Below are 16,272 nucleotides of genomic sequence, written 5' to 3' on the forward strand. Positions count from 1 at the left end.
GAGACCCAACAAACCATCATTGACTTTGCAAATGAAGCACAACGTCAACACAATGCAAAGATCTTGACAATAAGAAGTGACAACGGCACCGAGTTCAAGAACTACACCTTGGATGAGTTTCTTAGTGATGAGGGGATCAAGCATCAATACTCCGCACCTTACACCCCTCAACAAAACGGTGTTGCGGAGAGGAAGAACCGGGCGTTGATGGATGCGGCAAGGACCATGATGGCGGAGTTCAAGTATCCGTACAACTTTTGGGCCGAAGCCATCAACACCGCGTGTCATGCATCCAATCGGCTCTATCTCCGCAAGGGCTTGAACAAGACTCCATATGAGATACTCACCGGTAACAAGCCCAACCTCAAGTATTTCCGGGTGTTCGGGTGTAAGTGTTTCATTCTCAAGAAAGGTGTTCGGTTGTCTAAATTTGAGGCTAGAGCTTTTGAGGGCATATTTGTTGGTTATGCTACAAACTCTCATGCTTACCGTGTCCTCAATAAATCCACGGGACTTATTGAGGAGACGTGTAACGTGGAGTTTGATGAGAATAACGGCTCCCAAGTGGAGCAAAGTGGCACTTGTGATGTAGGTGATGAAATTCCTCCCCAAGCCATAAGAAGAATGGGTGTTGGCTTTATCCTACCCATTGAGGAACCTCTTGTGGGCAAAGGAGAAGGAAAAAGCTCCACTCAAGCGGAGCCATCACCAACCCAAGGCCCACACGCTTCTGAAGAACAACATGAAGGCCCTCATCCTCAAGAACATGACCAAGGGCAAGATCACGCTCAAGACGGTGTTGACACATCAAGTGATGCCCAAGGTCAAGTTCTCTCCTCCGAGCAAGTTCAAGAACAAGAACAAGCTCAAGACGACGCTCAAGATGATCAAGTGACCACTCCTCGTCTCACCCCCAAGGAGGAATTAGAGTGTCGTGCCGCCAAGGTTGCTTCCAAGCTCTCCACCAAGGATCATCTCATGATGAATGTGCTTGGAAGCTTAAGAAAGGGGGTAAGCACTTGTAGACAATTAGCAAATTATTGTGAGCATCGCACGTTTGTCTCTTGTGTGGAACCCCACAAGGTCTATGAGGCGCTAGAAGATCCGGATTGGCTCAATGCCATGCATGAAGAACTCAACAACTTCGAGTGCAACAAAGTGTGGAGATTGGTGCCAAGACCGACGGAGAACCACAATGTCATCGGAACCAAGTGGATATTTAAGAACAAGCAAGATGCCCATGGGATTATCATTCGCAACAAGGCTCGTTTGGTAGCACAAGGCTACTCCCAAGTCGAGGGTATCGACTACGGTGAAACCTTTGCTCCCGTTGCTCGTCTTGAATCTATTCGCATGTTGATTTCTTATGCTTCTCATCATAACTTTAAGTTACAACAAATGGATGTGAAGAGTGCTTTTCTTAATGGTCCCATTAATGAACTGGTTTATGTCAAGCACCCCCCCAGGTTCGAGGATCCCTACTTTCCCGATCATGTGTATCAACTCGATAAGGCACTCTATGGCCTTAAACAAGCCCCACGTGCGTGGTATGACCACCTTACCGAGTTGTTACAAGACCGTGGTTTTGAAGTTGGGCTAATCGACCCCACTCTTTTTACTAAGAAGGTCAAAGGGGAGTTGTTTGTGTGCCAATTATATGTTGATGATATTATCTTTGGTTCCCCTAACAAAGCTTTCAATGAGGAATTTGCCACTCTCATGACCTCAAAATTCGAGATGTCTTCCATGGGGGAGTTGAAGTTCTTTCTAGGGTTCGAAGTGAAGCAAAGAAGAGAAGGAACCTTCATCAATCAAGCCAAATATACTCAAGACATGCTCAAAAGATTCAAGCTAAGTGATGCCAAGCCGTCTTCCACCCCCATGCCCACCAAGTGCCAACTTGACATAGATCCCAATGGTAAAGCGGTGGATCAAAAGGTATATCGCTCCATGATAGGTTCCTTGCTTTATCTTTGTGCATCTAGATCGGATATCATGTTGAGTGTGGGAATTTGTGCATGGTTTCAAGCCGCACCTAAGGAAAGTCACTATGTGGCGGTCAAACGAATCTTTCGATATTTGGCTCATACCCCAAACTTTGGCCTTTGGTACCCAAGAGGATCAAACTTCAAGCTTGTAGGGTATTCGGATTCCGATTGGGCGGGAGACAAAGTGGATAGGAATTCCACTTCCGGAGGGTGCCAATTCCTTGGTTGCTCTTTGGTAAGTTGGTCTTCCAAAAAGCAAAGTTGTGTGTCTCTCTCGTCCACCAAAGCGGAGTATGTAGCGGCCGGTAGTTGTTGTGCACAACTCTTATGGATGAGGCAAATTTTAAAGGATTACGGTGTCATTTGTGACAGAGTGCCTCTTTGGTGTGACAATGAAAGTGCCATCAAGATCTCTCTCAACCCGGTGCAACACTTCAAGAGGAAGCGTATTGAGATCCGGTATCACTTCATCCGGGATCACATTAGGCGAGGAGAGATCAAGCTCAACTATGTCAACACTCATGATAACCTTGCAGATATCTTCACGAAGCCTTTGGATGAAGCAAGATTTCGCGAGTTAAGGCATGAGCTAAATATCATTGATTCGAGCAATGTTGCTTGAACCCTTGCACACCCCACCATACTCAACGTGTTGTCCTGTTTAGATGTAGGCATGGACATAGGGGGAATGATGTTCTCTCAATGAACTCTCCATCCCCCCATTATGCATAAATTGATCAAGTCTTTCACATTAGCCATGTTTGATGGTACTTGTGCTTCAAAGACGAGTTTTGGTCATGGACCCAAGGATAATTCTTCGCGGTGCCATACCAATTGACTCAAATATAGGTGGCTACGGCCACCGCCCTCTCTTTGGAGAGGTGGTGTCTCGTGGTTGTTTCGTTTGTCGTGTGCCTTTCTGGCTTTGTGTGTAGTGTGGTCTTGTGGTGTCGTATTGGCTCGGAGTGTTTTTGCAAAGACCCCGTTTTTCTTGTGCTCGAAACGTGCATCTTCTTGAGCCCGCGGTACTACCGCGGCTGGCCGCGGTACTACCGCTTTGGGAGGCACGGTACTACCGCGCCACATCACGGTACTACCGCTCAGGTGCGGTACTTCGGAAGTACTGCGCCGGGCGGTACTACCGCGTTGGGGAACGGTACTACCGCGTTGGGGAACGGTACTACCGCGCCGTCGATGGCGCGTGGGGGTTATGACTCGGGAAGGGGAATTCCAACTCCCCATACCCATTCATTTGTCTCTCTCCCCACGTCTCTCTCTCTCTCGCTCAAGAACGGCGCCGGAGGACCTCGCCGGATCTCCGTCTCCGGCCACTCTCCTCGGATTCCGATCGGTGGGATCGTTCCCCACCACTTCCTCTTGCCATGGACCAAGGTTTTTCCCCAAATCCCTCTTTTTCTTGGTTGTTCTCTTGCTTCTAGTTTTTTGGGGAGAAACTTTTTGTTCTTGAGATTTTAGGCCAAATCTATGCAAGAGTAGGATGTAGGAGAGTCGTGATGCATAGGAATCATACCTGATATGCTGTCTTGTGGTAGCTTTGTCCAACCGTAGTACCACCGCGGTTTCGCAGGCTTTTCTCATATTTGAACTTGTTCAGATCTGACGCGGTGCGGTACTACCGTGTCTGATGTGCGGTACTACCGCTCTTGAGGTACTACCGCCCGTCAGGTGCGGTACTACCGTGCTAGCTTGTGTGGTACTACCGCTCAGCAGACGCGGTACTACCGCGCTAGCTGAGGCGCTAAGGTCGTATTACCGCTCCTAGACCCGGTACTATCGTGACCTTGCACGGTACTACCGCGTCTAAGAGCAGTACTACTATCTTAGCTTCGCAGCACTTGGCAGTACTACCGTAGGGATCAAATCTCTCTCTAGGCATTTATCATGTGTGCTTTCTGCTTGTTTCTCTTGCTTTATAGTGGTCTTTGCATTAATCTATCTTGGTTGTTGTGGGTGTTTTGCGTTTTTGTGTCTCAGGTGGTGGCTCTCGCCGTTCCAATCCCAGTCATGACACTGGCTCCAAGCGTCCGCGCAACCCCCAAGATGAAGCCCCAGAGGGCTCCAATGCCCCCAAGCGCAATGTCAAGACCACTGCCAGCAAGCAAAAGGAACCTGCTAAGGGCATGGACGAGATTTCTGTCTCTGAGTATGTCGAACGCCGAAGGATCAATCCCTATGTGACTCCTCGGGCTGTGCTCAGAGGCACCGAGATGTTCTGGAACAAGCAACAGGTTCTCATCTATCTGGATGTGATCAAGAGCAAGCAGAATACCTTCGTGGATGTCAAGTGGATAGACATGCATCACATGCGGAAGGACAAGTTTTGTGACTATTTTGGAGAGACTCTGGACTTGGTGGAGCAGTTTGCTATTGAGCCAGTGATCTCCTTTCGCCTTGACTATGACCCTGAGCTCATCTGTCAGTTCTTTGCCTCAGTGTACTTTCATCCCGAGGAGGAGCGGAGGATGACCTGGATGACCAACGGCCGTCAGCTGTCTGCTACATGGAAAGAGTTCATGGATCTGCTGCACATTCCTGATGACGGGCTTCACACCCCCGTTGGTGTTCGCCCCCATGCCAACTCTGAGTCTGCCAACAAGAACCTGCTTCAGCCTTTCCTTGTTGAGAAGGTGCTCCCCAATGGCAAGTCAACTTGGGTGTTGAACTCCTTTCTGGATATCATGCATCGCATCTTCCGCAACACTCTGTTCCCACGCATTGGCGGCAAGGACAAGGTCCATACATATCTAGTGGACATGTTACTCCTGTGTGCAGAGGCACGTTCTTCTCAGACTCAGCCACTTGATGTCTCACACATCATGTGGTGTGAGCTTCGGTTTACGGTGTTCACTCGCAAGGTACCTATCTATGGACCGTACCTGTTTCTGCTGCTCTCCACCACTTGGGAGAAGATGTACCCTGGTGATGAGTTCCTTGCTCCAGACTGGATTCGCCATGAGTCCATCAGCCTCCACGTCAAGCCCAACTGGGCCAACACCACTACCCGTGCTGAGGCCTCTTCTGCTAGGAGGGCTGCTGGTGAGGAGGAGGCTGCTGCTGAGAATGTTGCTGAGGACCGTGCTGCTAGGTCCACCACTCCTTCCTCTGAGCCGTCATGGGCTAAGAATCTAAAGGACAAGATGAAGACTCTCTTCTGCATGCAGGCAAAGGGACAGTACAGGGTTCACGTGGCAGACAAGGAGAGTCGCCGCTGTGACAAGAAGGTTATGAGGCTCTTTGGAGAGGATGTGTCTGGCGGGTCTGAGGACGTCATCACACCTGAGGCTGCCTGGATGTCAAAGGAGGGATACAAGTGGACCAGTTCAGAGGATGACTTCGAGGAGACTATCCCCGCCGCTAAGTCTGACGAGGAGCACGAGGAGCAGTGGGACGACTTCTCTGCCTGAGCCACCCCGTGTGTGTAGGTGTCCTCTCTGCCTTTTTGGCGTCTCGATGCCAAAGGGGAAGAGAGTGTAGGGATTTGCGTTGTGTCGTGCTTGGTGCGTTTATTTGCTTTGTCTTTTGGACCTCGTTTGTGCTTGTTTGCTCTTGTTTGGTTTGTGCTTTGCTCTTGTTTGGGTTGTGCTTTCGAGACCTTTCCTCATATGGTGTAAGACATATGCACTTTATCTATCGTAGTTAACTTATTTGTGCTATCTTGTCTAGTGATAGATATGCCTTGTCTCTATAATATAGGGGGAGCTTTGATCCTAGTATTCGTGTGCCGTGCAGTCCAAAGCACTCATCCAGGTGGCACACATCTAGGGGTAGCCCGTCTATATTCTAGAGATGAGGGGTTTGCACTTACTTAATATTATTTTCCTTGTGCAAATCCCGTATTGTCATCAATCCATCAAAAAGGGGGAGATTTTAAGGGCATATTTATCCCTAAGTGTTTTGGTGATTGATGACAATGCATTTGCGGACTAATCGTGTGCCTTGAGTATTCCAGACACTTCATTGCTAGGCACAAGATGGTTGGGTGCCCCTCGAAGACTGATGAAGACGGCGTCTTTTCTACGTTTCTTTTTGGTGGATTTGAGTCGTAGGAAAGCCGTACTATTAAGAGGGGGTCCGCGTTGGAAAGGTTTGGGTGGAATCATCACGTACATGTCTCCTTCTTGTCCCCTCCTTTTTCCTTGGAGCTTCCTCCGTTTTCTTGCCTCCCTTGTCTGGCTGCTATGGTTGGTCGCGGTAGTACTGCTCCCAGGAAAGCAATAGTACCATAGGCATCCGCGGTAGTACCGCGCGGTGGCGCGGTAGTACCGCTCCCCTGGAGCCGCACTACCGCTGCCCACCAGGCTAGTGCCGCCCCTTCGCGGTAGTAGGGGCGGATGTAATTTTTTACATCCGCACCTACCACGGTAGTACCGTTTTCGCCGCGCGGTAGTACCGCACTATGCAGTCAGGCAGTAGTACCGCCCCTCGGCGGTACTACCGTGTCGGGTTTTTGCTACTTCCGTGTTTTTGCGGAAGTAGGCACGGAAGTTTCCTTCCCCCTGGCTGGGGTTTTTGCCTTGCGGTAGTACCGCATGGGGGGCGTGGTAGTACCGCGCTTGCGGAAGTACCGCCCAGTTCCTGCGCGTCTGTTTATCTTTACTGTCGCTGGGGTTGCGGCAGTACCGTGGGTCGGTACGGTAGTACCGCACAGCCGTGCGGTAGTACCGCTTGGTTGCAAGCAGTAGTACCGCGCGGCCTTGCGGTAGTACCGCTGGCCGCGGGCTAGTTGGTGGGTAACATTTGGATCTTTATCCCACACTATATAAGGGGTCCCCTTCTTCCCCGTTGACTTACCTCTTCCACCCCGAAGCTCCATTATTGCTCTAAGCTCCATTTTCGCCTGATCTCACTCCCTAGCCCACCAAACTTGTTGATTTGCTCGGGAGTGGTTGAGAAGGCCTCGATCTACACTTCCACCAAGAGATATTTGATTCCCCCCACTAATCCCTTGCGGATCTTGTTACTCTTGGGTGTTTGAGCATCCTAGACGGTTGAGGTCACCGCGAAGCCATAGTCCATTGTGGTGAAGCTTCATGGTGTCGTTGGGAGCCTCCAATTGAGTTGTGGAGATTGCCCCAACCTAGTTTGTAAAGGTTCGGTCGCCGCCTCCAAGGGCACCAATAGTGGAATCACGGCATCTCGCATTGTGTGAGGGCGTGAGGAGAATACGGTGGCCCTAGTGGCTTCTTGGGGAGCATTGTGCCTCCACACCGCTCCAACGGAGACGTACTTCCTCTCAAAGGGAAGGAACTTTGGCAACACATCCTCGTCTCCACCGCCTCCACTCTTGGTTATCTCGTGCCTTTACTTGTGCAAGCTTATTTGTTTCATATATCTTGCTTGCTTGTGTTCCTATCCTTGTTGCGTCATATAGGTTGCCCACCTAGTTGCATATCTAGACAACCTACTTTGATGCAAAGTTTAAATTGTTAAAGAAAAGCTAAAATTGTTAGTTGCCTATTCACCCCCCCTCTAGTCAACCATATCGATCCTTTCAGATACGTTGGAGACGTATCACGAGGCAGCGGTCACGCGCCATGAGCCACCAACCTAGTTGATCCAAGCGCCATTTGCGCAGATGCAATGGATCCTGCCGGATCGACTCAGATCACGGTCGAGTGCACTCCTCCCGGGAATGATGAAGAGCCAGGCGAACAACCATGTCCTCCTTGTCCGCGCATGGGGACAAGGTCCCAGTCGCAAGATCTCAATGTCAGATCCGCTTCCTGCCATGCCAGAGAAGACCGGAGATCACCTGATAGGAGCTTGGGGGCTGAGTGGAGTGGAGTCGAGTGGCTAGGATTTTGTCCAGAAAGCGGATAGGGTGAACATATGTGTGGTCCGGGAGGACCATAATGGGTCGGATACGATGTAGCAGACTGCTACTTGTGAGCTGCGTTGGCATTTCATCAAAGAGGAGGGGATGATGCAGTAAAATAGAGATAAGTATTTCCCTTAGTTATGAAAACCAAGGTTATCAACCCAGTAGGAGAATCACGCAACAACTTGTTAGCAAGACGTGCACACAAATTAACAATTCCTCGCACCCAACGCGAACAAGGAGTTGTCAATCCCTTGGCGGTTAATTGAAGATTAAATTGTATGGTGATAGATAGATAGATCGAACAAAAATACAAAATAAAATTTATAAACTAAAATTACAGCAAGGTATTTTTAGGATTTTTAATATATGATAAAGGTAGACCCGGGGGCCATAGTTTTCACTAGAGGCTTCTCTCTTGAAAATAACATACGGTGGGTAAATAAATTACTGTTGGGCAATTGATAGAAAAACAAATAATCATGCCGATATCCAAGGCAATGATCATGTATATAGGCTTCACGTCCGAGACAAGTAGACCGAAATGATTCTGCATCTACTACTATTAATCCACACATCGATTGCTATCCACCCTGCATCTAGAGTATTAAGTTCATAAAGAACGGAGTAACGCCTTAAGCAAGATGACATGATGTAGACAAACTAAACTCATGCATGAATAAATCCCATCATTTTATCCTTAATAACAACGATACAATACGTGTCATGTCCCCTACTGTCACTAGGATTGAGCACCACAAGATCGAACCCATTACAAAGCACCTCTCTCATTGCAAGACAAATCAATCTAGCTGGCCAAATCAAATCAACTGATTGGAGAGAAATACAAAGCTATAACAATCATGCATAATAGAGTTCAGAGAAAATTCAAATAATATTCATGGATAATCTGATCATAAACTCACAATTCATCGGATCCCAACAAACACACTTCAAAAAGTGATTACCTCGGATAGACTCCAAGAACATCGAGGAGAACATTGTATTGAAGATCAAATAAAGAGAAGAAGTCATCTAGCTACTACTATGGACCCGTAGTGTGAGAACCCGGAATTAACTTCCAGACCCTCCTGTGTATATTTGTCAACCCCATGATCATTGTTGATAACACAGTGAAATGATATCATTGCACAATGCATAAAAGGTATTACAATATTAAATATATCTTTCCACAAAGCATACCTAGATAAATGTCTCATGACACTTATTACATTAAGATAAACAGCGGAAAAGTACAATGCGTAGAGACTCCATCTTAGCCACAGGCAGTCGATGTAGTCCACGTGACCTCACTCCTACGGATCGCCATAGTAGTCGTAGTCATCACCTTCATCTTCATGCAACTCTGTTGTCAACAAAATTATTGCCATGAGTACATTACGTACTCAACATGCCTCCCACGGGGAAGGACCTAATAGCTACATGTGGCTTCAAAGGAAGGCTATATGGCTCATTTGCACAAACCTAATTTTTTGACAAATAAAGCAGTTGGATAAAAGTAGTTTTAGATGAAAACATGTTTTATCTCCAGAATAACTTTCATCAAGTGAGGATCCTCGATCAACTCACACTCTTCATAGGTTCCAAGAATAGGGACAAAGAGGGAATAAGCAAGACATGTCCTGTACGTCAAGAAAGATTCATGTGTAGCCCTTGACCGTGGACACGGCTATTCGAATAGTTTTACACTCTGCAGAGGTCGTACACTTTACCCACACGACACAATCCCGACTTGTTGCCACCAGTGGCCGCTGGTATAGTACTCCATTTGGTGTACCGGTAGGGGGATTGTGACGAGGTCTTTGGACTAGATCCCCCAAAGATGTGACATGCCCACCGGGTCTGGCGCACGGAACTGAGAGTATGTCCTCAAACCGGCTCCCCATCTGTGCCGAGGATACTCCTCGCAAGACAGCTATCCCATCTGCGGTACGGCGACATCGACACCTAAGGCTGGCTAGCTTACTTGACCAAGCCAGTGCCCATATAGCATGTGGCTGTACTGTTATCACAATCTTCAAATCCAAGACTTATTAGACCTTAAGCGGCACGGACGACTGATTGCCCCCTTCAACCTGTGAAGGGCAGCCAATCGCTCCTTCAATCCTTGATTCAGCTGTCGCCCGCGCCAGTATTCAGATGGTAAGTTTCACCCAGAGTAGAAGAGAGTAGAGGATATCAATAAGGCCATCTGGCCTAGCTCAGCGGTAAGTTTCAACTGTCAATGACTCAGATGTCATTCAACAAAGCACCTATAGGGTAATAAGCATGGCTAAGCATTTCTACTCTACAAGAATACTATAATTCTACTCAGGTGTCAAATGATAGGCGACAAGTGGATCAAGGTAATGTGTCAATCGACACGCTAGCTACGAGAATTAAAATAGCATGCATATAATAACCATAAAACACAATGCAATTTTGTAAACATAGGATAAGTATGATCAAAGAAGGAGGCATGCCTTCGTTGTTGAGTCCTTCTTTAGTAACCTGTTCTGTCCATGTCCAACATCGATATCGTCACTCCCTACTTGTTGGAACGACAGCAAAAGACAAACAATAAATACCAAAGCAAAAGTAAATCCAAATAACATCCAAAACAATTTAAAATTGGATGGACAACAAGATATTGATCAAGATGGAGACTTTGAAATGAGGTTGATTAGGATGTAAGAGAAAGGATTCATTGAAGTGACATGGTTGACGTTGACACAGCTAAGAAATACTTGGCGATCAAGACTAACGTTCCAATACGAATATGCAATTAAACACTAGTAGTGCCCACTACACATCTCGACAAACTATATAGGAAACTACTATCTAACAAACACAATGGCATCAACACACATGAAAAGGAACCATCCTATGCATTTAACCACACAATTACAACATGACATGATGAAGGTAAAAGTCAAATAAATATTTAGACAGAACCTAAATATTTATAATGGTCAATAGCAGACAAACATATGCATCAACTATATAATAATTCCAAACGAACAAACATTACAAACCATACTAGTTAAGCAATCAAACATCATTCAACAACATGAGTTGAAATGATCTAGGTCTAGCCCCCAAAAAAACCATTAAAATGGAATAGGGTCAACTCCATTATATCAAACCAATTCATTTGTCAAACAATTAACAAGAAACTATACAACACATGGAACAAATGGATGCACAACTATCCTAGGCATGATATGATTAAGAGTAACAATCAACCAAGAGTAAATATTTGGATGAATCCAAATACTTATAATGGTTAACAACAATCAAAGACTAAACATAAATCATAAAAACTATTAGCAATAATTTATATAAAATAAGAAAAACCAATACTAATTAAGGTAGAAACTAATTTAACAACTTAATAATAACACATATCTCACATAATACATGTGAGTATAGATTCACTAGATGTCTAAGCAAATAACACAAGCATGACACATACGAGTGATCATGATAAGATATTAAACTAGAATATGGTCTTACTACTAAAGAACAACTAATACTCAAGTAACCACTAGAAATAAGATTGCCACTTCATGCTTACATAACAGATCAAACTATGCACACTAAGCATATGAGGAAGATACAACTCACTAACATGAAAGGTAAATTGTCTTAAGCATGTGCTAAACTATCGCAACAAGACCCAACACTCCTGAGGCTACCATAAGGCCAAAGTGATCATCCATAAGAACGCACAAGAGACTAAGTACTCAATTATAGCACATAGACAAAACAAGACATGAAAGATCACTTGCATGAGTGACAACTGACATATAACAATGCAACAACTAGATAAAGTAGATATGAAGAAGTCTAGGCATACAACAATGTAATAGTGAGGTAGACTAGATATAATGCTAAGCATGGATGATCATGACACAAGATGCCAAACTATGCTACCAGTAGAATACAACTTAATGACTATGACATAACTTAGTTGATATCAACTAACATGACTATCAAGAATGGCATTAGCTCACAACACTATCATGTTAGTTGTGACTTATAAGAAAAAGGGAAAAGCATACTAAGCAAGTACACATCTAGGTCATGGCATCAATCACATCAAGCGATGTGCTATACTAGCATGAATAACATGAAGACATGTATTTCTATCTAGTACAACCTAGACTTTCTAATACATAAATGGACAACCTAGGCATCATACAACACACGGGTCGTTACACACATTTATGCAATCTATTTAACAATCCCAACAACATGGCATGACAAGCAAAAATATTTAAACATCTATCTTAGACAAAGCATGATTTAAAACCAACATGTGACATGGATGAAAAATGAATAAGTAAACCATATATATGATTTCGCCATGCTAAATAATATTAAATAGTCAAGACATGAGGTGTTTCATGACTAGATGGATAAGTAAATGAACAGCTAGAACAAATCTAAAGAATTATAAGCACGATGAATATTCACCACAATGATGTACACGTTCTCCGTGAAACAATAAAGAATACCAATCATTACTAAAATAATAATAATAAAATTACACTAAAAATGATCCAAATCTAATTAAAATAAAAACAACAAACAAGCATGTAAGAACATTAATAATCTATTACAACAATCAACTCCTACACATGGTAAGAATTTGCAAAGACTTGTACAGAGACATGTCATAGGACTACACACAAACCAAAGAAAAATGTCACATGGGACAACCAGTTCAACAATTATCAAATAACTATAATCGGTAAATAAATCCAGCAAGTGACATGACACATCAAAATTACAAGGCGAATAGATACCATGCACTCCTAAGCATACCAAGAACATAAGGAAATAACAATATATTAACAGAAGTTCACTGATCAATCCTACACATAACCATGCAACACTATTTTAAAACTATTGTTTTAATCAACAAGAGCGGCTAGCTAAAATCTATATTAAATCTCGATTGACTAAACAAGTAATCTAGTAAATCAATTGGAACTCCTACGATTAAGAAATATTTAGGAGCGACTCCTAGGTATAAGTCACACAAGTGAAAATTCGAAAGTGAAAGAAACATGCATGTAGTGTAATTCCCATTTTACTAGAATAATGTCTAACAAGATATATACGCAAAATCAAAAACCACAAACGTGTTCCTCTAACCACTTAACATGTTTCATCCATTGGGATCAAGATCAAACGATAAACAAAAACGATGGAAATATGCCTATAATATTTGGTTCATGCGACGGATAGCATCGGCGCGCCCAACAACAAAAATAGAAGGAACTAAGATGTATAGGAGATAACACGAGTGATGTTTGGAAGGTGTGCAATAGGAATTGGAAAGTGGTTCACCGAGTTCGACGGAACGGTGTGATGAACTTGACGAACAGTGTATACGTACTTGCAAAATTCTCCGCGTATGCTCGACGGAACACGTTGTTTCTTCTCTGAATGGAGCTGCGGCATGGAGCAGAATATTTTGGCGCAAGGACTCGAACATGGATCGCCTAAATCATCGGGATAGAGCACCGGCTACATGGAGCTGTTGTAGTTCAAGGAGAGTTTTTCAAAGAATTAGGAACACATAGGGAGGGGTTGCTAGGGGATTGGAAGAGGAGGTGGAGGCGCACATGTAGGTACTCACAAATTTGGAAACGGTGAAGAACTAAACAATTTAGACCAGGGAATGTTTCTCCTGTAGGTTTCCTTTTTCTCTTGTTTGTGTGCATGTAGGTGTGCGTGGGTGGAGAAAGAGATGAAGCGCTTGAAGCACGGCTTTGGGAGATGAAGTGGAGAGAAATAGGCACAAGGAGGAGTCAAAGAGATGGAATTAAAGGAGAAGGACAGGAGGCAGCATTCATGCGTGGACGTTTCACTTCCTGTGACGTGAGAACGTACACATGAAGGATAGAGGAGGGGTTTCCAACATGGTTGTACGTTTCCTCTTCCGTGCACCTTTTCTCTTTTCTTCTCTGTAATTGTGTGCACGTGTACGTATGGACATGAAGCGCTCCAATATTGTGGCTCTAAGAGACGGGCCTATTTGGACAAAGCCCATGGGAGGAGGATGAGAGTAGGGAAACAGAAGAAAAGAAATACAATAGATGGGCTAAGCCCATTTGACTTGAGAAAGGAAAAGTAAAATTGTGGGCTGAACCCAGGAAAGAGAAAAAGATGTTGGTTCGAGTAAATTATGTACAGAGTTTGATAGAATGAAAATAAATTGATTTCCTCTCCGAAAAAATCTAGAAAAGGAATAGAAGCTCGGACAAAAATCAAACGAATTTCAAAAGACCAAAGAAAATTTAAAGGTGCATATTTTAATATGCCGAAGAAGAGCTGATTACAAGAAAAGAACAATACACCAATTTTAATTAGGTTCACATTAGTTCAAATTAAATACTTCAAATTATAAAAGTCCAATTTAAGCTTCGTAACCAAATAAAACAAACGAAATTTTCTCGCCCTAATTTTTGGAAAACTTTTTCTTAAACATTCTGAGAATCGGGATGTTACAGATCTACCCCCCTTAAAAGAAATCCCATCCCCGAGATTTGGGCTGACTAAAGAGAATGGGTTTGGATTAGCTTCGTCATTGACATAGTTCTTCTCGAAAACTTGTGGAATCATTGCTCATTCTGAACTTGGTGATAGGTGGCTTTGGGTCTTCATTGGAGATACTTCTCTTGTCATAATTCTTCTAGGTTTCAAGACTTGTAAACAATCCTTCGATCTTGGCAACGGTAATCTGATAGCTTCTGTAACTGGTTGAACATTCTTCAGCTTGTCCTTCCATAGGTGAAGCATTGGTCCGGCTAGACTAATTGATACTTGAAGTTTGAACGTTATGGTAGGTGTAGTGAAGGTCTTCAATCTTCGTCTTCCTTGTGAATGAAGGTCTTCAAATCTTCAATCTTGACACAATGATTGTCTACTACCCCCCTTAAAAGACGTTTTCCATAGGGTTCACTTTCATAATAGATCTCCAAGTGGGTTGTTGCAACTTTGTTCATCTCAAGGTGACCTCTAGGGTTTATAGAGAAGAGGGAGAGAGCGTGAGAGGAGTAAAAGAATCCTAAACAAGGCAGAGATACCCCAAAAGATACAAAAAAAGATAACAGTGAGATAGCCAAGAAGATATCCAAATAAAACTCAAAAGCAACTAATTTTGGCAAATAGGGTTTTGGTATGACTGCACAGGAAAACACCAAAAATATGCAGACAATACTCACACAAGAAAGGTTTTGCATCTACAAGATACGAACTCTATCACTACAAGGGTGTTAACCAACCTAATCCTATATGGCAGGTCACAATAAATCTTGGGGCAAATCTTCAACGTTGACGATTGCAGCATGATCGACGGTTGTTGCCTTCTTGAGGTCTCGAACAGTCTTCTCTTGGAAAATGTTGCTACTTAGAGCTTTAGGGTTTGAAGTTTGAAGTTCTTGGCAAGTCTTGAGAAACTTCTGACTTTTTAGCACCATGGGCAGGGAAAGGGTTTCACATACTATAAAGAAGAAGGTAGAGAAGTAGAGTTACACTTTATTTGAATAAGATAACTCAAGAAGAGCAATAGGGGAGAACAAGATTACGAGAATATTTTCTTTGAAAATAATTTTCTTTAATAAATAGTTCCTAAGGCTTTCCATTTCTAACTAAGGTCACGCGACTAGGTCGACATCGGCTCTGATACCACTTCTGTGAGAACCCGGAATTAACTTCCAGACCCTCCTGTGTATATTTGTCAACCCCAGGATCATTGTTGATAACACAGTGAAATGATATCATTGCACAATGCATAAAAGGTATTACAATATTAAATATATCTTTCCACAAAGCATACCTAGATAAATGTCTCATGACACTTATTACATTAAGAAAAACAGCGGAAAAGTACAATGCGTAGAGACTCCATTTCAGCCACAGGCAGTCGATGTAGTCCACGTGACCTCACTCCTACGGATCGCCATAGTAGTCGTAGTCATCACCTTCATCTTCATGCAACTCTGTTGTCAACAAAATTATTGCCATGAGTACATTACGTACTCAACATGCCTCCCACGGGGAAGGACCTAATAGCTACATGTGGCTTCAAAGGAAGGCTATATGGCTCATTTGCATAAAGCTATTTTTTTGACAAATAAAGCAGTTGGATAAAAGTAGTTTTAGATGAAAACATGTTTTATCTCCAGAATAACTTCCATCAAGTGAGGATCCTCGATCAACTCACACTCTTCATAGGTTCCAAGAATAGGGGCAAAGAGGGAATAAGCAAGACAGGTCATGTACGTCAAGAAAGATTCATGTGTAGCCCTTGACCGTGGACACGACTATTCGAATAGTTTTACACTCTGCAGAGGTCGTACACTTTACCCACACGACACAATCCCGACTTGTTGCCACCAGTGGCCGCTGGTATAGTACTCCATTTGGTGT

At 43.9% G+C, this 16,272-nt stretch overlaps 1 long non-coding RNA gene across 1 annotated transcript; it reads right to left on the minus strand.

Moving 5' to 3' along the window:
- Positions 1-10,051: 10,051 nt before the first annotated feature.
- Positions 10,052-13,607, minus strand: LOC147965803 (uncharacterized). Its single transcript, XR_015607554.1, has 3 exons — positions 13,478-13,607; positions 13,235-13,375; positions 10,052-10,375 (listed from the first exon to the last, which is right to left on the minus strand). It is a non-coding gene; the product is annotated as an uncharacterized LOC147965803 (long non-coding RNA).
- Between the last annotated feature and the right edge of the window lie 2,665 nt (positions 13,608-16,272).

This window comes from Triticum urartu, chromosome 6A (genome assembly GCF_056163025.1).
Source record: "Triticum urartu cultivar PI428250 chromosome 6A, HENAU_Tu73, whole genome shotgun sequence".
Taxonomy (NCBI): domain Eukaryota; kingdom Viridiplantae; phylum Streptophyta; class Magnoliopsida; order Poales; family Poaceae; genus Triticum; species Triticum urartu.